Raw genomic sequence first — 27,762 nt, forward strand, 5'->3', positions numbered from 1 at the left:
ATTGAACAAAATAGACTTTCAACCAAAATTAGCTAAAAGACATGGAGAAGGACACTTCATATTTATCAAAAGAAAAATCCACCAAGATAATATCTGAATTCTGAACATCTATGCCCCAAACATAAGGGAACCCACACAGGTAAAGGAACATTAGTAAAACTTAAATGACACATTGAACCCTATGTATTAATAGGGGAAGACTTCAATACCTCATTCTCATCAATAGACAGGTCATCCAGACAAAAACTAAACAGAGAAATAGTGGAGCTAACAGATATTATGACTCAAATGGACAAAACACAAAAGAATATTCCTTATTCTCAACACCTCACAGAACTTTGTCCAAACCAACCATATACTCAGTTACAAAGCAAGTCTCGACAGACACAAGAAAACTGAAATAGCTCCCTGTATCCTATCAGCCCACCATGGTTTAAAACTGGACCTCAACAACAGAAACACCAGAAAGCTTACAAACTCATGGAAACTAAACAATTCTTTACTGAATGACTACTGTGTCAAGACAGAAATAAAGAAATTAAGACCTTCCCTAGAATTCAATGGAAATGAAGGTACAACATACCCAAACTTATGGGACACAGTGAAAGCAGTGATAACAGGAAACTTCATAGCACTAAGAGTCTTCGTAAAGATATTAGAGAGATCTCATACTAGTAACTTAACAACTAACCTGAAAGCTCTAAATCAAATAGAAGCAAACACACTCAAGAGGAGTGATAATAACTCAGGGCCAAAATGGACAAAATAGAAACAAAGAGAGCAATGCCATCTGTAAGCTTGTGATTTTCCCACTCATCCTCTTTGTTCCCTAAAATAACAACTCTCAGGCTTCTTATATATGAATAAATGCCTAGGTAAATAGTGTGGCTTGTTCCCTGACTAGCTCAAAACTTAGTTATCCATTTATTCTATTCTAAGTCATGTCACATGGCTGGTTACCTGGTTCTCAGTTTGTTGTGACCGTCTGCACCATCATTTGGGACCAATCTTCTATGCCTGACTATTTCCCAAAATCCTCTCTCTCTCTCTCTCTCTCTCTCTCTCTCTCTCTCTCTCTCTCTCTCTCTCTCTCTCTCTCTCTCTCTCTGCCAGATGCCCCACCTTCTTATACTGCCTCAATTCATTGACCATACAAGTGATGCTTCCATACAATGAAGAGATTGTCTTTATACAATACAAAGGATAAATGAAACAAAGAGTTTATTCTTTGGAAAAATCAACAAGATAGACAAACCCTTATGAAAACTAAAGGGCAGAGAAAGAATATTTAAATTAATAAAATCAGAAATGAAATGGAGACATAACAACAGATAGTAAGGAAATCCAAAGAGTGGTTAGGTCATACCTCAAAAACCTGTACTCCACGAAATAACAATTTTCTCTATAGATACCACTTACAAAAATTAAATCATTATATTATATAAACAATTTAAATAGACCTACAACCCTTAAGGAAATAGAAGCAGTCATTAAAACTCTTCCTATCAAAAAAACAAAAACAAAAAACAAAAAACAAAACAAAACAAAAAACAGGGCCAGATAGTTTTAGTGAAAAATTCTACCAGACCTTCAAAGAAGAACAAATACCAATACTCCTTAAGTTATTCCACAAAATAGAAACAGAAGGAACATTACCAAATTCATTTTATGAGGCCACAGTCACCTTGATACCCAAACCACACAAAGATTCAACAAAGAAAGAATTACAGACCAATTTCTGTCATGAACATTGACACAAAAATACTCACATATTCAATCCAAGAATACATCCGAAAGATCACCCACCATAATCAAGTATAGTTCATCTCAGCGATACAGGGATGGTTCAACATATGGAAATCTACCAATGAAATCCACCAGATAAGCAAACTGAAAGAAAAAAAACACACACACACATGGTGTTTTCATTGGATGCTGAAAAGGCCTTTGACAAAATCAATACTCCTTCATGATAAAAGTCTTGGAGAGATCAGTATATACCTAAGCACAATAAAAGCAATTTACAATAAGCCTATAGCTAACATCAAATTAAGTGGAGAGAAACTCTAAACAATTCCACGAAAATCTGGAACAAGACGAGGCTTCCCACTTTCTCCATATCCATTCAATATAGCACTTGAAATTCTAGATAGAGGAACAAAACAACTAAAGATCAAGGGAATAGAATTGAAAGGGGAGAAGTCAAAGCATTTCTAGTTGCAGATGATGTGACAGTATACATATGGACTCCAAATATTCCACCAGAGAATTTATAGAACTGACAAACACCTTCAGTGAGGTGACTGGATATAAGATTAATTAAAAAAAAAATCAGTAGCCCTCCTATGTGCAAATGACAAATGGCTTGAGAAAGAAATTGGGGAAACAACACCCTTCACTATAGCCACAAGTAATATAAAATATCTTGGAGTAACTCTAATCAAGTAAGTGAAAGATCTATGTTACAAGAACTTCAAGTCTTTGAAGAAAAATTAAAGGATATATCAGAAGATGGAAAGATCTCCCATGCTCATAGATTAGTAAGATTAACATAGTAAAAAAATCGACCATCTTAATAAAAGCAATCTACAGATTCAATGCAATTCCCCTCAAAATTTCAACATAATTCTTTACAGAATAATAATCAACTTCATGTGGACAAACAAAAAATTCATGGTATCTAAAACTATCCTATACAACAAAAGAACTTTCAGAGGGATCACCACCCTCAAATTCAAGCTGTATTACAGAGCTATAATAATAAAAACTACATAGTATTGGCATAAACATAGACAGGTTGACCAATGGAATTTTGAGCCAAAGACCTAGGTGTACATCCAGTCACCTTGTTTAAAATAAAGAATTACACAATGGGGAAAAAAGCATCTTCAACAAATGCTGCTGGTCTAATTGGATGTCTGCATGCAGAAGAATGCAAATAGATCCATATCTATCACCCTGCACAAGTCTAAGTGGAGGAAAGACCTCAAAATAAAACAAGATACACTGAACCTGATTCAACATAGAACCAGATACACTGATACTTGATAAAAGAAAAAGTGGGGAATAGCCTTGAACACATTGGCACAGGAGACAGCTTCCTGATCAGAACACCAATAGAGCAAGTACTGATAAAAAAATAAATGGGACTGGAGTTTCTGTAAGAAACTGGACATCAAAAATCCAAATAATTCCATTTAAACTGGGGTTCCGAATTAAACAGAGAATTCTCAACAGATGAATCTAAGATGGCCGAGAAGCACTTAACTTCCTTAAGCCTGGGGGAAATGAAAATCGAAACGACTCTGAGATTCCACCAGAGTGGCTAATATGAAGTAGCCTGTCTGAATGGCTGATACGAAAACTCAAGTGACAGCTCATGCTGACAAGGATGTGGACCTAGGGGAACACCCCCCACTGCTAGTAGGAGTGCAAACTGTTATATCCACTTTGGAAAACAATGTGGTGCTTCTCAGAAAATTGGGAATTCATGTACCTCAAGTTCTATCTATACCACTCTTGGGTATATACCCAAAGGACGATCCACCCTACCACAGGCCACTTGCTCAAGTATGTTCATAGCAGCTTTATTCATAGTAGCCAGAAACTAGAAACAACATAGATATACCTCAACCGAAGATGGTTAAAGGAAATGTGGTACGTTTATACAATGGAATATTACTCAGCTGCTAAAAAAGATTAGCATCATGAAATTTGCAGGCAAATAGATGGAACTAGAAAAAAATCATCCTGAGTGAGGTAAGCCAGACCCAGAAAGACAAACATTGTATGTACTCACTTACAAGTGGGCATTAGCTGTTAAGTACAGGATAACCATGCTAGAATCCACAGACCAAGAGAGGCTAAGTTACAAGAGGGCTCAGGGAGGGATGCATGAATGTCCCTAAGAAGGGGAAATAGGACAGATATCTCAGGTGTGGACAGGAACAGGAGGAATCAGATAGGGAAAGAAGGAGAGAGAAAATCCTGGAGAGACAGCACTTCAAAGGTGAGATAGAAACCCGCCCATCTCTCGTTAGGGTAATGATTATGCATTTATCCTGGGAATTCTATTATGCTAATAGCAACTCAGGAGTGACTTGAGTAGCCACTGAATACCAGAGAGAGAAAAGGCAGTGATAGGATATCAGGTTCTTTTCCTAAGGCTTGCAGGGCTCTCTCTCTGCCATTTCAAATCGTAATAGCGAACTCATCAACCAGAATTCTAGGTGCTCGGCCCACTGGGGTGTGGAGCTACACCAGTGCTCTCTGGGGGCTGATACAGTATCCTCACAAGAGTAGGGGAGGAGTTAAAAAGAAGCTATCCCGGCATTGTTGGATCATACCTAGGAGTGCCATCTTTTAGGGCTGTGTTGATGGTGCCCGTAAACCTCAAATGCCTCAGAAGAGAGACATTACAGGGAGGAGGGGATTTTATCACCCTTTGGGAGATCAAAGAAAGGTTGTAGGATACTGGTGGGGAGGGAATGCCACAGACAAGCCAGTTAAAGTTTCCCAAAAAGCTAAGGAGGGAGGCAAGATATAAGATTTGAGGGAAGCCATTAAAAAGTGGAGTACAGAGCTAAACAAAGAATTCTCAACTGAGGAATACCAAAGGGCTTAGAAGCACCTGAAAAAATGTTTAACATCCTTAATCATCAGGGAAATGCAAATCACAAAAATTCAGGTGACAGCAGATGCTGGCAAGGATGTAGAAAAAGAGGAACACTCCTCCATTGCTGGTGGGATTGCAAGCTTGTACAACCACTCTGGAAATCAGTCTGGTGGTTCCTCAGAAAATTGGACATAGTACTACCAAAGATCCAGCAATACCTCTCCTGGGCATATACCCAGAAGATGTTTCAACTGGTAATAAGGACACATGCTCCACTATGTTCATAGCAGCCTTATTTATAATAGCCAGAAGGTGGAAAGAACCCAGATGTCCCTCAACAGAGGAGTGCATACAGAAAATGTGGTACATTTACACAATGGAGTACTATTCGGATTTTAAAAACAATGAATTTATGAAATTCTTAGGCAAATGGATGGGCCTGGAGGGTATCATCCTGAGTGAGGTAACCAAATCACAAAAGAAGTTACTTGATATGCACTCACTGATAAGTGGATATTAGCCCAGAAACTTAGAATACTCAAGATACAATTTGCAAAACATAAGAAAATCAAGAAGGAAGACCAATGCGTGGATACTTCATTCCTGCTTAGAATAGTGAACAAAATACCCATGGAAGGAGTTACAGAGACAAAGTTTGGAGCTGAGATGAAAGGATGGACCATCCAGAGACTGCCCCACCTGGGGATCCATTCCATAATCAGTCATCAAACTCAGATACTATATCATATGCCAGCAAGATTTTGCTGAAGGGACCCTGATATAGCTGTCTCGTGTGAGGCTATGCCGGTGCATGGCAAATACAGAAGTGGATGCTCACAGTCACCTATTGGATGGAACACAGGGCTCCCAATCGAGGAGCTAGAGAAAGTACCCAAGGAGCTGAAGGGGTCTGCAACCCTATAGGTGGAACAACAATATGAACTAACCAGTACCCCCAGAGCTCGTGTCTCTAGCTGCATATGAATCAGAAGATGGCCTAGTCAGCCATCATTGGGAAGAGAGGCCCCTTGGTATTGCAAACTTTATATGCCTCAGTACAGGGGAACACCAGGGCCAAGAAGTGAGAGTGGGTGGGTAGGGGAGCAGGGTTGGGGGAGAGTATAGGGGACTTTCGGGATAGCATTTGAAATGTAAATGAAGAAAATATCTAATAAAAAATAATAATAAAAAAGATTTGAGGGAAGGAAAGGGTGAGTTTAAAAGAGTGTATTGAGGTGAGGAAAATTTCTCTTCCCAAGAATGTGATGTGTGGAAAAAGCTGTATTTTGTAAGGAGCTATTTTTAAATCCTAGGGAGGATATGGAAGGTATTAATTGATCCTTCAGTTGGAAGGTGAAGCTGATAGAGTCTCCCCACTCCAAGATATTAATCATATAATAATAAATGTGGAGTCCTTTATCTCTAAGTAGGGCCATAATGCTGTGGCAATGGCCTTCTGGCAGATGGCGGGACTGTTTGCTGTCCCTTAGGGGAGGAGTGTTCACTCATACCATAAGGCCTGCTCAGAGTTGTTAATGGGAGGTATTGGAAATGCAAAGTGATGGTAATCCCTAGGGCAGAGAGAAAAAGCAGTCTTTAATGTCTGTTGCTAAGAGAGGGATGTTGGTGGGAACGGCAGAGATGAAGGCTAGCCCCCTTTAGGAGAAACCTCTAAACCTGCATGGTTTTATTAACTGCATTTGTAACTAACTCTCTTTATAGTGAACACAGGGGTGTTCCGTGTGCTGTAGGGAGGGCAGAGGTAGTGAGGCTGGAGCTGTTCTTTTACCAACATTGTGAGCACTTCAAGTTTCTCCCTTTATAGAGGCCACTATTCAACCCAGATGGGCTCATTGGAGAGTCAGTCAAGGCAGGGAGTACTATATTTAACAGTGGCCCTTAGAATTGTGGGTAACCTGGGAAAGGATTTTTAAAAGTTTTTATGAGTTTAATTATTACTCCAGGTATAATCAGTTACCCTACTGTAATTTGGCTGACGAGTGAGAGTAACTGTCAGAGCCTCCTGGATCTCTTCTATGCCTAGAAGCTGAGGCCCAGATTTGTTCCCAATCTTGTGGCACCTCTTCTTGTCTTAATATTGTTTTATCTGCTCCAGTATCAGTGAGCCATTTAAATGATTTGTCACATATTTTCAAGGTTATCTTTGGGTAGGAGCCTTCTGAGGTGCTCGAAATCTCCTAAAGCTTCTATTAGAGCAGTTTTCTGACTTACTGCTGGGGCTGACGGCTGTCCCATGTTAAGCTTAAAGGCTCCAGTGGCTTGCCTTCCTATTCATAATGGGAGAAACACTCTGCCCCCCCACTCCCCGCCATCAAGGAGAGACTGTCTTAGGGGGGTGGCATTTGTGGTGGAGGGGGCCCCTTAGGTCACTCACCTTCCTGGTGTCCCTTTGTTCCACATTTAAAGCAAACCTCTTCTGTTTTATCCCTGCAGCGAAGACCTGGGCAATGGAAGCAGCCTGAAGGATGATGTCTCAATATCCTGAGTGGCCACAATCCAGCTATTGTAGTGTTCATCATTGAGACCTTGACAGGAGAGCTTGCACTAAGTAGCCATACCCTTCCAAATCATGTGTTAAAGGGCTTTGGCTGCAGGGTCAGAAATTCTTTATAAACTTATTTCAGTCCTAAGAATAAAGTCAGAGACAGTCTTTCAGTCTTTGGTGGAGTTGTAAAACACGGATGAGGCAGGATATTGTGACCTGGAGGGTGGGGTGATTCTGTCCCATGCTTGAAGTGCCACAGAGGCATCCTGCTGCCTGGGCTGCCTGCTGGGCTCCTGTGGAGAAAGCTCCCTGGGCTGAAAAGCTTATCATAGCCCCTTGTGGTATCATCCCCATGTCTCTGCTTCCACATGACCTGCTGGAAGCATTTGTCTCTGTAGAGAGCCTCCCAGGGTCAGAAAAGCTGGCTGGCTAGAGAGAGATCCTGCCAATCCTGGGACAGGTTTAAAAATGGAGATTTGGCTTTGGTGGAGAAATTTAGTCCAAGGGACATGGTCCTCCTTTATTGCCTACCTGAGCTTGTTTAAGTGTCAAGCCTGGTAAGGATACCAATTTAGAGGATTAGCCTGGGTGGGGTGGACAATAACTGGAAATGCCTTGATCTCTGGACTCACTGTGAGTTCTGGAGGTGAAAAGGCTGCTGGGTAGTGGGAGGAGAGGTGGAGGGAGGACTGTCCTGTGGTGTAACAGCACCGGAGCCAAAAGGGCAGTTGACTTCCAACTCAGATAGAAACTGAAGGTTTTCTCTGGCTTTCTGCTGTGATGACAAACTGAAGGCAGACTCTGGTGAATGAGACAGGTTCATTCAAGATCAGCTTTGAGAAAACAGAATAGACAGTTCTGTCCCAAACTGCCATCTGGGCAGAGGGTAGGCAGGAAGTTTTAAGTACGGAGGCGTTGAGGGCCAGAAAGGTTAAATTCTTCATCAACTTGAGTAGATCTAGAATTGCCACAGAAACACACTTCTGGTGTTGCCAAAAGGTTAAACTGAATAAGGAAAACATACCTTCAATATGGGCAGCGTGGCTCCACCAGCTGGCACCCCAGCATTCACCTCACCCTGATTTCTGACTTGCAAGCATAACAGGTCTAGCTCTCACACTCTCCTAGCGTGATGAAATATATTCAGGGGAACTGAGAGCCAAAATCAACCTTCCCTCCCTTAAGTCACTGCTGTCAAATGTTTTGTCACAGAAAAGTAAGGACAGACAAGCATTTACAGGACAAGGAGTGGAAAATGCAATAAAAAGCTAAAAAGAGCTTGACATTGGTGGTGCATGCCTCTAATCTTGGCACTTGACAGACAGAGGCAGGAGGATTGCTGTGAGTTTGAGAACGGCCTAGTCTACAAAGTGAGTCCAGGATAGCCAGGACTGTGACACAGAGAAACCCCGTCTCAAAAAAAGAGAACAAACAAAGCTGTTAAAAATAATTGAAGTGTGTGCTCTCCTTATCTTAAGCTCCCTAACTTTGCTTCAGTCTGATTGAACTTCTTATTCGTTCAGGATAGTAAAGGATCCAGCTTTCTCTGAGCTGAGGCAGGAAAGGAACTCCTCAGGCTGCTGGCAGCAAGCTGGGCTGGACTTGCCTCTCCACCATCCAAAGAGCAGGATGTCTTGAGACTTTCTCAGGTCGCTCCCTTGATAGTTCACATTTCCTGACAGCACCTTTGTCTTTCTCACACTGAACTGGTGAGTGAGCCTTACCAGTCCAAGGCCTTGGTGTTCTTAGAACCTATGTACTTCTATGAAGCTCTCTCTGCAGCTACCTACTGGGCTCAAAGCCTCAGTTTCTTTCTCACTTTACCTGGTTTACAGCAAAGGCTGGACTCCTTGCATCTGGGCCCAATCCCCCTATGGTGTCTTTTCTTTACCAAAGCTGGAAGAATGTTGTAGTTGGTACCATCTGTAACCTCATGTTTTTCCACCAGTCCTCTTTGTTCCCAGAAATGACAACTCTGAGACTGAATATTATGAACAAAATAAGTATGGGTTTGTTCCCCAACTAGCTCATAACTTAATATCCCATATATTTTATCCTAGGAATGTCACATGGTTGGTTACCCAGTCCTCAGTCTCATGACTTTGTCTCCATCAGCATTCGCAGGTGACTCCCCCTATGCCTGGCTCTATTCCAGCATTCCCTCTCCTCCCCCTCCCCTCCCTCTCCCTCTCCCTCTCCCCCTCCCCCCCTCCTCTGCCAGATGACCGGCCCACCTTCTAATTCTGCCTCAGCTCACTGACAACAAGCTGTTTTTATTGACTGGTAAAGCTGTCATTCGTTGCACAAAAGATTCCCTTGGCAGAATGTTTTCCTGATTTTACTCTTGTGAAAATTTCACAAATTCACAAAATAGTATGGAGAACTTGCATATACCCACAACCCAGCATTAGCAACCATCTCTGAATGAATGACCCACTCGGCTTCACATAGAAGCCACTGATGGCAGATGGAGGACTTCTAGGCTAGGTGTTTGAACATGAAATTTCCCCCACAGGCTTGTGTGTTGAACACTTAGTCACTGATTGGTGCAATTTCAGGAGATAGTAGAAACTTTAGGAAATGAGGGCACACCTTTTGAAGATTATATTTTGTCCTTGGTCCTTTCCTCATGTCTCCCTCTTTCTGCTTCTTAGCTACCATGAGGCAAGTGACTTTGCTCTTTCATATCATCTTGCGCTGAGATGTTCTGCCTCACCATAAGTCTACAGTGATAGAGCAAGCAGACCAGTGTAAGAATGTGAAGCTAGAATCTAGCTTCTGCTGGGGCCACAGTATCTGCAGTAGCCTCCTCCTCCCCTTTCATAGATACCACAGCACCCTACTGAGACGCTGTCTGTGAGCCAAGTACCAAGATATGTCACCTGGGAAGTAAGTTTGCTCCACATCCCATCCATTCCCCATCTGCTTCTCTGCCTGGGAATCCAGGGTGGAGGGCAGCCATTGTGGCCTCGCTGCCCTTTCTGAGAGTTTACTCTAAATAGGAAGCTACTGGGAGGTTTTGAAACATTGAAAGGAGAGTGGTGTCACCCTTTCTGTCCATGACTATTCCAGAAGTTACATTGCAAAGGGGTTGAAGGTAGGGGAGAGGGGACAAATACAGAAGCCATTGGGAGGGTTTTTATAATCCAATCAAGGAATAGACAGAAGCTTTGCCCTGTCTATCCCAGCATAGAGAGCTATACCACGGAAGAGGGGTCAGATCAGACAAGCAGGCAGAAGTGTAGGGACAAAGATTCAAGGTAAATGTGGTTTTGTTTTCAGGTTTACTTATGAGTGTTGTGCTCACACGTATGTCTATGCACCACATGCATGCCATGGAGACCAGAAAAAGATGTTGGATCCCATGAAATTAAAATTATGAATGGCTTAGCTATCATGTGGTTGCTGGGAATTGAACCTGGCTGGGTCCTCTGGAAGAGCAGCTAGTGCTCTTAACCCATGGACCATCTCTCTAGCGCCCCCCCCCCCCAGGAAAATGGTTTATAATCAAGACAAGCTAGACAAAACTAAAATTCTAGAGGCTAAATAAACTATAGTTCACCCACTTTTTAATTGTTTACTTAGCTTCTTAACTGATTGAAGACACATATCATTTTTTTAAGCTAGAAAGCCAAACCAAAGGGATGGAGAGATGGCTAGGGGTTAAAAGCTCTGACTGCTCTTCCAGAGAATCCAGGTTCAATTCCCAGCAACCACATGGAAGCTAACAACCATCTGTAACTGCCATTCAAGCAAATCCAATGCCCTCTTTTGGCTTCTGTGCCCAATACATGCACGTAGTGCACAAACATGCATGTAGCAAAACACACATACAACAATACAACAGAAAGTAAATAAATCTGGGGGGGAAAATGTCAAGTGGTGCTCAACGTGCTCTGGGCTGAAGCTCAATGAATAGCATTAACTAACAGCCAAACCAAAAAAAAAAAAAAAAAAAAAAAGCAAAATGAATCACATAAGATTTTAATGCTATTCAGCTTCAATTTTAAACATTGATTCTGGACCACTAAAATATCCCTAGCAGTTAAACTATAAACCTACAAACACTGATGATGTTAGAGTTTCAGACATAAGAAAGAGCTATAACTGGAGGTGGTGGCAAACATCTATAATCCCAGCACTCAGGAGGCAGAGGAGGGTTGATCTCTGAGTTGGAGGCCAGCCTGATCTACGAAGTGAGTTCCAGGACAGCCAGGACAGAGAAACCCTGGCTCAAAAAACAAAACAAAACAAAACAAAACAAAACAAAACAAAACAAAGCAAAAAGCAAAAAGCAAAAAGCAAAAAGCAAAAAGCAAAAAGCAAAAAGCAAAAAGCAAAAAGCAAAAAGCAAAAAGCAAAAAGCAAAAAGCAAAAAGCAAACCAAAAAGAAAGGAAGGAAGCAAGCAAGCAAACAAGGAAGGGAGGGAGAGAGGAAAGAAAGTGTGAGCTATGGTGGTTGTGTGAAGATGGCTTAGAGAGTAACAGTGCTTGTCACACAAGCATTAGAACCTGAGTTCAGATCCTAGCACTCAAACAAAAAGCCAAGCAAGGATGCTCACCCTGCAGCCCCAGCACTGGGGCTCATTCACTACTAGGTTAGCTGGAAAACAAACAAAGGAAAGGGCAAGCTCCAGCATAGCAGAGCGGGACAGAGTAGGACTCCCATCATCCAATGCTGGATGCACGGGTGCCGAGACTCACACATGTGATTCTCACACACACACACACACACACACACACACACACACACACACACACACACGCCTGCACGCACACTAAAAAAAAAAAAAAAAGAACCAGGAGTCGAATAGAAATGTGCAGTTTACCTGTTAAACAGTAATAATTCATGGCTGACCAAAATGCAGCACGTTTTTGTTAGAGCATCTAGGAAATGAAATAAGATGTGTCTTGGTTAGTTTTGTGTCAGTTTGACACAAGTTAGAGTCATCAGAGGAGAGATTCTCAACTGAGAAAATGCTTCTATGAAAGATCAGGCTGGAGGCAAGCCTACGGGACATTTTCTTAATTACTGATTGATTGGGGAGAGCCCAGTCCACTGTAGGTGGTGCCATCCCTGGGCTGATGGTTCTGGGTTCCATAAGAGAGCAGTGGATCAAGCTATGGGAGTCTCGCCAGTAAGCAGCACCCCCTGCATGGCCTCTGCATCAGCTCCTGCCCTGTTGAGTTCCTGCCCTGACTTCCTTTGATGCTGAACAGTGATATGGAACCGTAAGCCAGATGAACCCTTTCCTCCCCAACTTGCTTTGGCCATAGTGTTTCATCACAGCACCAGTTACCCTGACTAAGGCAAGATGCCAGGCAAGGGCTAGAGAGATGGCTCAGTGGTTAAGGGCACTAGCTGCTCTCCCGGTGGACCTACCACCCACACCAGGAAGCTCACAATTGCTTGTAAACGCTGCTGCAGAGACTCAGATGCCTTCTTCTGGTTTCCACAGGCACCCACACATGAGGCAGACGCAGACACATAAATGAAAAGCCCTGGGGCTGTGCAATGAAACTTGCTGTTGCAAAAACATTTAGAATCTGAATAAGCAATTGTCTAAGGAATGAAACTGGGAAATGGATATTGTCGGGTCCGAAGGAGAGTCCTCCCTCCCACATTTGGGTGATTAGACAGAAGCCAGCATTCCCTTCAGAACTTGTGGGGCTTATTCCTCACTAACAAAGGAGCCACTTTCCTTACCACTGGCAGAGGGACAAATGTCCATCTGTGGTGCCTATCAGCGTACCAAAGCACTTGCTGGTCCCAGACTCCCTCAGGATCTCAAGTACCTGTTAGGCACTTCAGAGTGGATGCTCTTCATCCTGGCTCTTCCTACCTGCTCCTGTACCGTGCACTTTACCATCACAGGCACTTGCCCTGACCCCAACTACTCGTTTCTCCTTATAACCCTGCCATTTCAGCTATCCTTGAGCTCTTCTGCCCCTCTCTTGGTCCTTTCTTTGTCTCCTCCTTGCCAGCCCCTTCTCGTAAGGCCTCGTCCGATGTCTATATTCGGTGAACAATTTTCTCTCTGCTCTGGGCTCTTCCGGATGCTTCTGGATGCTCTCTCCTTCATACCTACAATAAAACCTTCCTCTCAACCATACCCTGGAATGAGTCCTGGCCCCAGTTTATGAAAATATGTGATGCTGAATTCTGCTAGAGGAACATTTGGTAGAGGGTGGAAACTAGATACCAATGGTTAATGATAAATCACTTTCATATGCCACATACTGTGTATCACGGGCTTTTTTATGATAGCTTTTGATTTACAAAGCCTAATTTCCCAACATATGCAAGATCATTGGCTAATATAACAATATAACCTACCAAGATGAAACTTGAACCGGTCTTTTTTTCTTTTTTCTTTTCTTTTTCTTTCTTTTTTTTTTTTTTTTTTTTTGGTTTTTCGAGACAGGGTTTCTCTGTGTAGCCCTGGCTGTCCTGGGACTCACTTTGTAGACCAGGCTGGCCTCGAACTCAGAAATCCACCTGCCTCTGCCTCCCAAGTGGTGGGATTAAAGGCGTGCGCCATCACCGCCCGGTGAACCTATCATTTCTTATGCTTGGGGAGAAAAACGTCTCTCCCTGGGATGACACCCTTTTAGGTAAGGTGCCTAGAATAATTTTTAGCCTTGTCTTCTGAAAGAACAGTGTATCTGCTGCTACGGAACTATCCTGACTGTGAGTTAAACGAGGAAGGAATTTTTATTTTCCCCTGTAAGGAGAAGCCTGAACATAGCATATCAGGGCGGGCAAAGTCCCTTTTTTTCTGCCTTCCTCAGCAAATCCTACCGGCATGCACCACCACAACCGGTGTCCCTTTTTTCTGTGAAGTGTTGCTCTTGGTCTACAATTCCTATTTCACCCCCAGCTCCCAGCAAGAAGGAAACTAGAGAGAGAGGAGGAGGTCCTCAGCAAGAGTGCCAGGCTTCCCAGGACTTTCCTGCTGCATCTCCCCAGCAGCTGCATCTGCTACACTTTAGCTTGGTAAATTACCTCCCTGAAGAAGAATAGGACTTTCCAAGAAGTTAAAGTGAGGAATTATTGAGACAGTATGTGTCTCTGGTAGACATCTGACAATTTAGAGGTAGGAGAATTGGGATGAAAACCTCTGATGTGGGTTTCCAGAAGCTCTGGATTCCTACCTCAGTTCATGTCTTTATTCCCGTGACAAAGAACCTCACAAAAGCAACTTCAGGCAGGAAGGGCTTCTTCAGGCTACAGTGGCTGCCAAGGCAGGTGACGGGAGAGGGGCCAGCTGCTGTCAGGTAACAGAGAGACAGAAGCTCAGCTCCATTTCTCCCTTTCATTTGATCCAAGACCCTGGTCTGCAAGGACGGTGCTGCCGACATTCAAGATGGGTTTCTCACCTACATGAACTTCTCAGGAAATGGCCTCCCAGATACATCCAGAAGTGTGTTTCCATGGTGACTCCAAACCAATCAAGTTGGAGGGCAGGTTAGCCATCATAGCACTTTTCTGAATGAATTCTGTCAAAAGGGAGACAGAAGAGGCCTTGGGCTCACCTTCAGTTCCATTATTACAGAAGAGGAGAAACTGAGACGCAATGGGTCTGCCAAAATCTCGCCAACAGCTCTCCAGACAGGAGCCTCCTGGAATCTGGTATGTAGTCGTCCCAACACCTCTAGATGGGAAAGGTCTCGGGACAGCTATTAATAATACATTTGGGGATGGAAGAAGAGAGTGGGCTCAGCCTCCTGGACCATTGAGAAAGGCACTGGGAGAGTGTAGGCTGGCTCCTAGGAGCTACCGCTCCAGCCCTCTTCTAGCAAGGCACCACTCCACCGAAGGATGGCACTGCCTGCTCTGTCAAGCCTAGCAGGCAAGGTTGTTGTACAGTTAGTTAGTTTAGAGAGATGTATGGCTGGCTCTGTTTGATGTTCACACTCCAGAGATGGTGGCTGCTGTTTTTTTTAGACCCATGAACTAACTGCATACCTACTATTGTTCCTTCCCTCCTTCTCCACAAAAGGGATTCCCCCAGCCATTTCTGGCAATCTTCCATCTCTGCCCCTGGGGAGCTCTGGGCTGAAGCACCTCACAACCTCACTGGATTTCATCATTTCTCCTTTCTTCCAGGATGTTTCCTCTGAGCTGGGAGATGGGCACACCCCAGTTCCCCTTACAGCCCATATTTAACAGCCAGGGTACCTTTACTGCCCTGTCAGGCCATTTCTGAGTTCCTGGCAAGGTCAGTTCAGCCCCAGCGGGAGGTGGAAAGGCCTAGACTACAATTCCACTCATGGATCCCCTTAGAGAGCAGTGGGAAACAAGCAAGCTTGCCATGTGCTAAATGTTTAAATAACTAACAGGCCATAGGCTCTCAACAAATATTTGCTGAGTTAATACAGGCCGGCAAAGAAAGAAATGCAATATATGTTATCGCAGACTTTAATTTTGAAAAATCAGAATTTATAGTGCACTAAGGTAACTGCTTAGTGGCTCAAGTCTTGTGGTCTTGGGAGCATATTCGTCTGCAGACTGAAAGGTAAACTTGAGAAACTAGCTACAGAGCAAGAGGTGGTGGGTGACACAACGGCAGTTAGGAGCATTTCAAACTGGGATTAGATCCTCAAAGCCTGACACACTAGGAAAGAGTTTCCCCTCACCCTGCAACTCCTGCAATCTTCTGCCTACTCAGTCGGTCAACTCGGTCGCCTCTTGTCGCCCAACCCGCAGGGGGCGTCCTACGCACTGTCAACTCGGAAGTGCCCGCATGCAAGCTGTTTTTTCCAGTATGAGCTAGATGGAAGACCACAGTGTGGAGTCACGCACCTTACCCTGAGCAGTCTGGGCCTGACTACTGAAAGAAAAGAAGAGCATCCGGATTACTCCCGCAGTAACCAAAGACAGGAGGCGGGGCGGGGCGAGCGGAGGTGAGCCTCGCGTGGCCCCGCCCCTCGAGGGGACTCACCTGGGGCGGGCGGGGCGTGGGTGGGCGGGGCGAGCGGAGGTGAGCGACGCGCGGACCTGCCGCTCAGGCAGTTACGGAGGTTGGTGGCTTTTGGCTACTCACGCTACGCCAGGGACTGAGGAGTGCCAGCTGAGGTGAGCGCACGACTCGTGGAGGCCACTGGCCGGTCGCGTCGCGACGAGGCTTCCCTTCCTAGGACTCGGGGTGACGCTGCGGTGCGGAGCGGGAAGCCACCGCCGACGTCTGTGGCGGACGAGGGCAGTGTCCCACGGGCGCCCGGTTCCCCCGGGGCGGCTCCCAGCCTTCTGCAGCAGGCAGAGAGGTGAGGTGGGTGTGTGGCGTTCCTCGCGGACTTCCCGGCACTTGCGGGCACTTGCAGGGCGGTTGAACCCTGCCCGGGCGCACCGGGTCACTGCTGCTCTGCAAGGGCGGTTGGTACTGGAGCGGGGCGGCTGGCTCGGGGACCCGCCCTGGGGAGCGAGGCTTAAGCAACTTCTCTCCTTCTGCGGTGGTGGCCAAACGGTGGCAACCCTCCACCATGTCCCTGTTCCCCTTCGTCTCCAACTTGTGCAAATGATCTGATTAGGGCGTTGTTCCTTAGATCCCAGAGGTAGATCATGCCCACAGTGACAGAGGACACGCGAAAAGTGGTGCTTTATATTTATGAATGTATGCTAGCACATATTGGCATGACCTATACCTAGCATTTCCTTGTGAGTCAAGTTTTTAAGTTAACAGGTTACCTCCTATGAGAATGCCAAGTAAAATGAGAGCCCTAACAGCAAAACTTGTGGAACTTGACTGTGCCCTGGTTTTGGAATGTTCTGGATTTTGAGGAAATATTTTTAGTTTTTGAAAGGGTATCATAATTACATTTTACCATTTTAAAACATTTCTCTCTGTGTGTCTGTCTGTGTTCTGTCTTCCTGTGTGCACACACGTAAAAGAGGACAGCTTTCAGGAATAGTCTCCTCGTGTGTCAGTAGTTGCATCTCAGGTATTCTGACTTCTGGCAAGAGTCCTTAGCCCCTGTGCCATTTTGGCTGGCTCCATAATTAGATTACTTAAAAAACTGATCTTTTAGAATAACTGACTGAAGTTAAAATGTAAACTGAGGATTTGTTTCATTTTGGGGGTCTGGAGCACACTGGGCTATGAGAGATTGACAGTCAAAGAGGGATTTTAGGAATGCAAGTCCTTTCTCTGTCTAGTTTTGCAATTGTTTGATATTTCCCTTTAAAAGTTGCAACACTACCTTTTTTTTCCCCCAGAAGGTTAGTCACCACAGGTGATTCTAGTTTCAGATTCTATATCATATATAATTATGTTTCATAAATTGGATGTGAATACTGCCTCATCAGACTGATCAGAAAGGTCACAGTTTCTGCCCCGCCTCCCTCTAACACACACAAGAAGGCACACGGCACACGTGTATGTTAAATAGATTGAGTGGATGCTGGCTCAGCTTTTTTCACACACACACACACACACACACACACACACACACACACAGAGAGAGAGAGAGAGAGAGAGAGAGAGAGAGAGAGAGAGAGAGAGAGAGAGAGAGAGAGAGAACAAACAAACAGGGTTAGGTTGCCTCCAGTCAGGCAGTTTTGTATCAAATGTGTTAGCACTTTTTCCAATGGCTCAAATCCCTTCTAAGTTATACTCAGCAGAAAAACAGGCCCAGGCTTCCGGTGTGGCTCAGCAGTAGAGCATTTGCCTGACATGCTCCAGGGCCTGGGTTGGGTCTCCAGGACCCCTCAGCTCCCCAAAAGAGACCAGAGTGAACATTCATATGGTCTGCTTGTATTGTCATATGTGCCTCTGTAATATTCTGTATGTCAAAAGTTTATTCAATGATGACGACAGCCTAAAATGAACGGGGATGTACTTAATCCTTGAAAAAAGATCTGTATTGTTTTCTATATTTACTCCACTTTGCTTCCAGGATCATGAAACAAATACCCAGCAAAGAGCTGACTCCTGCAGTGTCTCATGGTCCACACCATGCTTTTCTTTTTATCTGTGTGGAGAGATATTTGTGTTCATCTAACTTAGTTCTTTTGCTTTGAGTTTTAACCTGTAACTCTTAGTATGTTCTATCATGTTTGCCTGGCAGACTGTGAAAGTCTAAGGTTCCCAAGAGGGAAGAGTTGAAGTCTGGGAAAACAAAGAAAGGGATACAGACTCCTGAAAGATAAACCTATGTACTAAGTAACTTCACTGCAACTGAACGTGATATTCCTTTTTGTTTAAAGAAAGGCACCACATAACACCCTGCCTATGACAACTGACTGGTGAAGTGTTAGAAAAATCGCCTCAAAGGGAAATATGAGACAGCTTATTCTTAAGTCAAATGAATGACCATGGCCTAGGAAAACATTCAGGTTGGCCCAAATCACACATTCCAATGTGATAATTGTCTCATAATGATTTTTATAGTTATAGAACAATAAAGTCATAAAGCAAACCATTTAAAAATATACATTGATGGAAACATGAAGAAGGCCATCACAGCAAAGAGGCAAAAGCTTTGCTGTGGTTCTCAGATACTGTCTGATATGTCCTTAGCTCTTGAGTGGTGGAAGCTAGTGGTCCTACTAAGTTAATGCATTCCAAAGGATGGTCAATTAAACCGAAACCAAATACATCCACAGTCACAGAGTTCTAGTCATTAAACCATATACATGGATAGTGGGGTGTTTGTTTTCTTTTCCTTCTGGGAATTTGGTCCACAATACCCCAGTAAAATTGTTTGGTGTCTGATTCAGTTTCCATTGTAAGAGTAATTATGCAATGGTTGCCAGGCACCCACTACCTTAGTTTCTGAGAAATTAGGAAAGCATTGATAGATTCCTTTGCAGTTTTGTCAAAATGAGGTGGGAGGTGTGTTTCATTTTTCACCTCCACTGTTTGTGGCCATCTCACAGTTTATAGAAGGTTAGGATATAAAGGTTAGAACATATGGACATTAGCCATAAGCAAACTAATTCTTTTCCTGAAGGTAAAGAGACCTGGGCCTCATTGTCTCTGTCGTCTGTTACCTGGCTGAGAAAAATGGGTGCTTAAAGGAGTTCCATCTTTTTTTAAAGAGAAGAGTTTTAGTTGTTTGGTGGGGTAACATCATTACCCATTTCAGTCCTGTTACAATTCTTTGTCAGTGGACCTATTTCCTTGATAGATACAGAGAAACTTAAACAAACAAACAAAAAAACTACACAACTACTCAAGACAGTTTATTTAAAACCACCCCTAAACTTAAAAGATCACAGCTCGCTGGGTGTGGTGGCGCACGCCTTTAATCCCAGCACTCAGGAGGCAGAGGCAGGTGGATTTCTGAGTTCGAGGCCAGCCTGGTCTACAAAGTGAGTTCCAGGACAGCCAGAGCTACACAGAGAAACCCTGTCTCGAAAAAACAAAAACAAAAACAAAAATAATAATAATATAAAAAATAAAAATAAAAATATCACAGCTCTCTATCAACAACTGAATGGATTAAAAAATATATTCATACAAAGGAAAATATCTATATATAATATTAAATAATGTTTATAATATAGATACTTCTTTAAAGCACTATGCTGAGTGAATTAACTCATACACAAACACCTACATTTTTTTCACTTTCTTTTTTTTATCTTGAACAAATTTTTTATTAGATATTTTCTTTTTTTTTTTTTTTTTTTTGGTTTTTTGAGACAGGGTTTCTCTGTGTAGCCCTGGCTATCCTGGAACTCACTCTGTAGACCAGGTTGGCCTCAAACTCAGAAATCTGCCTGCCTCTGCCTCCCGTGTGCTGGGATTAAAGGCGTGCGCCACCACGCCCGGCTCAGTTATTTTCTTAATTTACATTTCAAATGCTATCCCGAAAGTCCCCTATAACCTACCCCCACCCTGCTCCCCAACCCACCCACTCCCGCTTCCTGGCCCTGGCATTCCCCTGTACTGGGGCATATATAATCTTTGCAAGACCAAGGGCCTCTCCTCCCAATGATGGCCAACTAAGCCATCTTCTGCTACATATGCAACTAGAGACACGAGCTCTAGGGGTACTGGTTAGTTCATATTATTCTTCCTCCTATAGGGTTACAGCCCCTTCAGCTCCTTGGGTACTTTCTCTAGCTCCTCCATTGGGGGCTCTGTGTTCTATCCAATAGATGACTGTGAGCATCCACTTCTGTATTTGCCAGGCACTGGCATAGCCTCACAAGAGAGAGCTATATCAGGGTCCTATCAGCAAGCTCTTTTTGGCATCTGCTATAGTGTCTGCGTTTGGTGGCTGATTATGGGATGGATCCCCGGGTGGGGCAGTCTCTAGATGGTCCTTCCTTCCATCTCAGCTCCACACTTTGTCTCTGTAACTCCTTCCATGGGTATTTTGTTCCTCATTCTAAGGAGGAACAAAGTATCCACAGGTTGGTCTTCCTTCTTCTTGAGTTTCATGTGTTTTGCAAATTGTATCTTGGGTATTCTAAGTTTCTGGGCTAATATCCACTTATCAGTGAGTGCATATCATGTGTGTTCTTTTGGGTTACTTCACTCAGGATGATATCCTCCAGATCCATCCATTTGCCTAAGAATTTCATAAATTCATTGTTTTTAATGTCTGAGTAGTACTCCATTGTGTAAATGTACCACATTTTCCGTATCCGTTCCTCTGTTGAGGAACACCTACATTTTTAAAAATGTTTTTATTCTGGAAGAATTTCATATATTTTGATCATATTCACCCTTGGCCCACTCCTCACCTTTACCTTCCTACCCACCCAACTTCTAGTTCTCTTCCTCATCTTCCTCCTTTTCCTCTTTCTTCTCCTTCTCTTTCTCCTCTTCCCCTTTCTCCTCCCCCTTCTTCCTTCTTTCTTCTCTTCTCTCTGCCCTCCTCCATTACCTCCTCTGCCTTCTTCCTCCTTCACTTCCTCCCCCTTCTGCTCCCCGTATCCAGTCTAATTTATATTACCTAACTACTCTTGGGTATGGGCCCTGCCCCTGTAATGTGGTTGCCCTACCAGGAGTTACACAATTAAAGAAGACTGACTCTCCCAGAAGCTACCAAATGCTAGTGGCTCGTCATCTAGTCGTGGGATTTTATGCTCTCCTCTCCCTCCTCTGTGCAGGCCGTTTTTCTGGCTTGAGCTTGTGTAGTCTTGTGCATGTTGTCACAAATGCTATGAGTCATGTGTTATCGCCCTGTTGAATCTTGAAAACACTGTCTCTCAAGTTATCCACCACCTTTGGTACTCACACTCTTCCTGCCCCTTCCTTGGCGGTCCCTGGTCCTTGAGGGAAAGAGTTTGATATAAATATCTCATTTATAGCTGGGCACTTGACAGTATATCTGCGTGTTAACCAGTTAAGGATCTCTGTGTTAACTGCCATCTATTGCAAGAAGCTTCTCTGAAGAGGGTTGAGAGATGCACACATCTGTGAGTATGGACATAAGTTATTAGGAGTTGTTTTTAACACTGTATCCATTTGGCAGAATAATAGGTAGTATCAGGTTCTCCCCTAGGACCTATCAAGCCACAGGTTCTGGGCTCAGTTAGTATGTGGTCCATCTCATGGCGTGGGCCTTAGATACAATCAGACAGCAGCTGGCCACTCCCATAACATCTGTACTACTCAGTGGGCATATCTTGTCAGACAAGTTCCGATTGTTGTTTTAGGTTCTCAGCTGGATGAGCTTGAACCTCTGGTAGTATGCATAGTATTTTCTAGCTGTATGAGAACTAGCCAGTTGGGGTGAAGTTTCCAGTTGAGTACCAGCTAGATTTCCCCAAGCTCTATGACTTAGCACGTAGTGTTTTCAGCAATAGTTTCTTGGGTCAATTTCTGAAGAGTAGTCAAGTGCATTGGCAATAGCCTGGACTGTTTGGGCATCTGTGGAACTCCATTGGCCAGTTCAGAGTAGCCTTTTGTATCTTTTCCTTGGAGATCATCAAGTCTGTTAAACATGCTAGTGTTTTAAAAGAAAAAGATGGCAGAAGTCTGATAACCTGGGGACACAAGTGTATCCCTAGCATGAAATCACTTACATAGCTATTCCAAATTAGTTTTCTCCCTAATCCTCTAAAATAAGAAGCGGAGAGAGAAAGTTGCCAAGTCTCTAAGTGACCAGGGAGTGGCCTGATATTTCCTCTTTTCCAATAGAGAATATTGCTAAAAGCCATTATAAGGAATTACCACAAATGTGACACCATCTCTACCCTGATCTGTGTGGCTAAAGGGGATAAAAACATTAGAAAGGCAGATTGCTCCCTTGTTGGCTTAGAAATTAGAGGAGAGGCATGGCATCCCAGTCAGCAGCAAGCTACATTTCTGTGTGTCAATACATAACTCTCCTCTGCCCCATGTTACCCCTCCTATGAGTGTATAGAGAGGTATTTAGGCTTTTGACTAAGGGTGACATGATGTCTAAGAGAGCTGAAAGGTTTAAAGACTTATTTTCACTTATTCATATGTGTGTATTTCTATGTGTGTGTCTCGTGTGTGTGTGTGTGGGGGGGGGGGGTCCTGAAGTGCCAGAAGAGGACGTTGGATCTCCCGGAGCTGGAATTCTAGATGCTTGTGAGCTACATAACAAGGATGCTAGGAATCAGACTTGCATCCTCTGGAAGAACAGCAAGTACTTTAAACCTCTGGGCCATCTCTACAGCCCTCTTTTGTTGTAGTTATTTTTCTGATAAAGGGTCCATGGAACCCAGGCTAACCTCAAACTCTGCATGTACCTGAGATGACCATGAAGGCCTACCACACTTGCCTGCTGCTGTGATTCCCTCTTTTGGTTCTATCTGGTTCTGGGTATTAAACCCATGGTTTACTGCATAGTAGGCAAGAGCTCTACCAATGAGGCTGTGTTCCTAGCTTCTCAAGTCATTGGAAGAAGAAAATTTTAACTAATAGTCCATGTTATTCTTTTTATTTATTATACTTTTTTTTTTGAGACAGAGTTTCGCTCTGTGGCCCAGAACCTCAATGTGTATCCCAAGCTGGCCCAGAGCTTGTGTGTAACCCTCCTTCCTCAGCCTGCTGAGTGCAGCCACTACAGGCATGGGCCATCTCACCTAATTTCACACATGTTGTGTGGGAGATCGGTGGGGTGGTTACATGTATACACCCTGGTGTGCTCACCTATTCATGTCTCTGGAGGCCAAAGGTTGACGTCAGGCATCTTCCCCCTTCACTCTCCAGCTTGTTTTTTGAGAGATGATCTTACTGAACTTGAAGCTCACCATTTCAACTAGGTTAGCAAGCTAGAAAGCCCAGCACCCACCCATTTCTGCCCCAGCTTCAGTGCTGGTTACAGTTGCACCCAACTACACCTGGCTTTTTTATAGGTATTCTGGGGATCTGAACTTGCTTTCTCATGTTTACCCACCCATCCATGCAACCATGCCTCTCATAAACTTGTTTAATTCTCACAAATCTCTCTTACACTGAGCATCACAGCCCATTTTGCAGAAGGAATCGTGCTTGGAAGATTTACTAGCTAGCTTTATGGCCTATAACTAGTAAAGTCATGTGACTAGAGTTTCAGGCCTGAAGTTCGAGCTGGGCAGTTAAGTTCACCCCACCCCCCCACCCCGCCTCCCCTCCACATTCCAATACTACAATTATTAAAAAAAAAAAAAAGCAAGCAATGATAAAAGAACAGAAAAAGGGGATTCAGGCACCATTTTGGGGAAAGGGACAAAGGGGTCCAGCAGCCCCAAGTGTGTGTATATGCATGTATACGTGTATATGCGCACACCATGGAATGACAACTGGGCATGTATGTTTGCATGCACATGAAGGTCTTAGGGTGGTATCAGGATTGATCCTCAATCATTCTCCCACCTTATTTATTAGTCAGAATCTCTCAGTCAAACACAGAACTTCCCAGTGTGGCTAGTGTAGCTAGCCAGGTGGCTCTGGGGATCCACTGTCTCCGCCCTCTAAGGCTGGAGCTTCAAGCTGTCTGCCATGCCACCCGTTATTTATGTGGCTTCTAGAGATTCACACTCTAGTCCTGCTTCTCACTCAGGAAGTGTGCTTTAACCACTGAGCCATTTCCCTAGCCCCCAAGCACCAGAAAAAAAAATTAAAGGGCCAACCAAAGACATTTCAGAGAATGTGATAAGGCTTGTATTTCATACTGCATGTGCCTGTGTCCAGGGAGCATGTTAGGCTATTGTTCTGGCTGGCTTTATGTCAGCTTGTTGGAAGCTCAAGTCATTGGAAACAGGAAACCTTAATTGAAAGAAATGCCCCTACCAGACTGGCCTGTGGGCAAGACAGAGGTGTACTTTCTTAACTAGAGATTGATGTGGGAGGGCCCAGCTTACTGTGGGTGGTGCCAGCTCTGGGCTGTTGGTCCTCGCCTGCATAAAAGAGCAAACAGAACAAGCCAGTAAGCAACGTTCCTCCATGGTCTCTACTTTAGTTCCTGTCCAATGTCCCTGGATGATGGACTACAAGCTGTGAACTGGAATCAACCATTTCTTCCCCCAGTTGCTTTGGTCGTGGTAAATATCGCATCGAGAGCACTAACTAGAACAGTGGTCATTTCCTTGCACTCGTGCTTTTCTGGTTTGCATGACATTTTAGTTTTGCAGAGGTGAGGTCAGGGTTGGAAGCCTCAGGGTGGGAAAGGAGTGCTTGTAAGATAGAAGGTCGGGCTTGTGTGCCTTGGGAGATGCAGCCTGAGTCTGGGAGCAACATCTATCCTGAGGCTGGGTTCCAGAATTGCCCTGAGCTAGATCCCAGGCCCACTGAAGGGCTGCCAGGATTTGCCTTGTCCCTGTTTCTGCTCTGTCCACCTGACTCCTGCTAACTACAAGACTGCTCCTCTATGATGCTTAGGCACAGTTCTCAGAAAGCTCAGCTTGAATGAGGAACTGAGGCACTTGCCCTCAGCCCAGTCTTCCAGATGCTTCCATTTCCTCAATTTGAAACTTTCTGTTAAGGGTCATGGGGTTGATATTCTCATCTCTGCTGAATCTGCAGTTTCATCACAGTTAACGTTCTGTTGAGAAAATAGTTTCCTTCCTCAGAGTCCTTGGGTCCACAGACCTGGGCACCCACAGACATAAGTCTGTGGAATAGTTTGAGGGAAAATAAGGTGCTGCTTTGAGGACTTTGTCAGTAGACTGTCACTTTAGGTGTGTCCTAGTGGACAAGCAAGGGCTGCAAATGGAATGCCTGTCTTAGGCCTAAAGACATGAGCCTACAGATGTGAGCTCATCTTATAGACACAGATGTTTTGTAAATGGCAGGTCAGCAGGCTGCTGGTGGACCTTTCTGGAACCCTACAATTCAAGTTTGACTGTGTGTTCTGTTGTGATCCCATTGCCCAGATAAAAGAGGATTGACTGACCATTGGCTTGAGCAAGCAATAGCAAGATAGAACAGTCCAGAGTGAGGACCGGGGATGTGGGAACTGATTTCTGGTGGTTCCACCACCACACTGAGTAACATTTTCTTACTGTGTTTAGCCTCTCCATATTATGTCTCTTATATAAAACAGAGATAACAATAATGCTCACCTTGGGAAATGAGCCATATGTGCAGTGTATGCATAGGACTCCTGGGGTAAGGGATTTCCTGTTGTTCTTGACAATGAAGGTTTCTCTGGTATTGTTGATGACTGAGCCTGCATGGCGTATTTACCTTGAGTCTTAATTAGGTTTTCCATTGCTATGAAGAGACATGACCGAGGCAAGTCTTATATAGGAAAACATTTAATTGAGGCTGGCTTACAGTTTCAGAGGTTCAGCCCATTATCATCATGGCACGAAGCATGGCAGCATGCAGGCAGACCTGGTGTTGGAGAAGGAGCTAGGAGTTGTACATTATAATCTACGCGTCACCAGGAAAGACTGTCTCACACTGAGCAGAGCTTGAGTGTGTATGTGTGTATATATATATATATATATATATATATATATATATATATATATTATTATATATATATATACACATATAATATAATATAATATAATATAATATATATTATATATATAAAAACCTGCCTACAATAAGGCCACATCTCCTAATAGTGCCACTTCCCATGGCCAAGCATGTTGAAATCACCATACTTTGTGTAGACTTTTGCGGGGCCGTGGGTATATGAGAAAGACGGGGGAGGGAGAGAGCCTGTGTCCGGCCAGAGTTCTGGTGCTCTGGGCGGGCTGACAATGGAGGACTGCCGGTCGCTTTCCATGCGGCCCCAGGTGGGTATCTGGCAGTGTGAAGCCACTGATCCCACACGGCAGGGGGGTAGACAAGGGGAGCCCCTGGTACCAGGTTCTCAGTCTCTGGCATCCCACACTGGATACAGCAGAGGAGCCGAGAACAGAATAGGGACCCCTGGGGTGGCACTCGGCCCTAGAGATGGGAAGAGAGGGCAGGGCAAAAGAAGGGTTCTGGGTGGTTCCCACGCAGGCGAGTGTCTTTAGTCCGGGCCTTGATGAACAGAGACAGGCTATGGTCTTAGAGCTTTATTTGCCTCTGCCTCCCGAGTGCTGGGATTAAAGGCCTGCGCCACCACGCCCGGTTCGAAAGGCAGGGAGAAAGGAGAGAAGTTAGAAGGAGAGAGGGAGAGGCCGGCTATGGCCACGAGGAGAGAAGGGGGAAGAGAGAGAGAGAAGAAAGGCTAGAGAGTAAGAGAGGTAAAAACTTAGAGAGAGAGGTGGGAAGGGAAAGACAGAGAGAAGGAGAGCTAGAGAGTAAGAAAGCTTAAAGAAAGTGAAGAGGGGCCAAGCAGCCCCTCTTACAGTGGGCTTTGCTATCGTGCTGTTGCTAGGTAACTGTGGGGTAGTCTAGCCAGAATGCCAGAAGCTTGGGACATTGTCTACATGACTGCCAGCCACACACCTCTCTTGTGGGGCCTGCGGTGGTGGTAACTTTGATAGGAGCCAGGGGTCCAGAAGACATGATCCCATGTAGGTGGAAATTACCACCTATCCAGTACCACTGGGGTTCAAGACCTCAGCTCAACTGGAGACCAGGCTATCTGTGCATAGCCCATTGCCCCACAGACTTTGTCCACCCCATGGTGCTAGAAAGAAGACAGAAAGTTACAAGTGCTTTCCAGCTCTGACCTTTCTTTCTTGGGGGATCTGTGGGCTGCCCCATGGCCTCAATCTCCCTGACAAATGCTGTGTGTGCTTCATGCATCGGCAGTTTTGAAATGGGAAAGAATCTTGACTCTGAACTCAGGCCCTGGCTCTGTGATTTGGGAGTGAAAATCCTCTCTGACTGTGAAAGTCATGGGACCCCCCCCCCCCCACAAACATACATTCATGAGGATGTAAAGACTCCCTAGTCCCCACTGTGGAAGTGCAGGCTGTCCATATAGAATCAGAGCTGCGCACAGAAGCCTCTGGTGTACTACAGCCTGGCCTTAGGGGTTGAGTTGTCTGGAGTTCTAGTGACTCCTGTCCCAACTGGGGCTACACATACCTCACAGGTGTCACGAGGGCCACGGATGTTCTATGAAATCCTGACACAGGCACAGTGAAGACCCCATCCAGCTTGCCTCTGACAATGAGAAAACCCAACTCTCACCTCAAACAAGAGAGAACAAGAGAGTCTATTCTGAAGTCAGATATGAGTGACCATGGTTTGGGAACACAAATTCTGTGTTTATGAAGCTTTTATAGTAACAGAACAAAGAAAGGCAGATATCAAGATTCTTCTCAAATATTTCAGAG

At 44.4% G+C, this 27,762-nt stretch overlaps 1 protein-coding gene and 2 long non-coding RNA genes across 18 annotated transcripts in view; 1 reads left to right on the forward strand and 2 right to left on the reverse strand.

Moving 5' to 3' along the window:
- Positions 1–1,679: 1,679 nt before the first annotated feature.
- Gm42198 lies at positions 1,680–12,136 on the reverse strand. The gene is made up of 3 exons (XR_880729.1): positions 11,951–12,136; positions 7,011–7,922; positions 1,680–1,890 (listed from the first exon to the last, which is right to left on the reverse strand). It is a non-coding gene; the product is annotated as a predicted gene, 42198 (long non-coding RNA).
- A 489-nt stretch (positions 12,137–12,625) lies between these two features.
- On the reverse strand, positions 12,626–15,952 carry Gm42199. Of its 3 annotated transcripts, none has more exons than XR_880730.3 (3): positions 15,762–15,952; positions 14,277–14,621; positions 12,626–12,646 (listed from the first exon to the last, which is right to left on the reverse strand). It is a non-coding gene; the product is annotated as a predicted gene, 42199 (long non-coding RNA). The 3 variants fall into 3 exon arrangements; XR_001783800.2 differs by lacking the exon at positions 12,626–12,646 and having other exon boundaries at positions 13,619–14,389; positions 14,502–14,621; XR_001783799.2 differs by lacking the exon at positions 12,626–12,646 and having other exon boundaries at positions 13,619–14,392; positions 14,502–14,621.
- Gpr160 (G protein-coupled receptor 160) overlaps positions 15,902–27,762 on the forward strand; it is a 41,436-nt gene continuing 29,575 nt past the window's right edge. For 5 of the 14 annotated variants that reach the window (NM_001357144.1, NM_027965.2, NM_001286995.1 and 2 more), the window contains exon 1: positions 16,093–16,200. The gene's annotated coding sequence lies outside the window, so the exon portion shown is untranslated. Of the gene's footprint in view, positions 16,398–27,762 lie in introns of all 14 variants that reach the window. The other 9 variants (XM_006535539.3, XM_017319734.2, XM_030252832.1 and 6 more) reach the window with 8 other exon arrangements.

Source organism: Mus musculus, chromosome 3 (assembly GCF_000001635.26).
Source record: "Mus musculus strain C57BL/6J chromosome 3, GRCm38.p6 C57BL/6J".
NCBI lineage: Eukaryota > Metazoa > Chordata > Mammalia > Rodentia > Muridae > Mus > Mus musculus.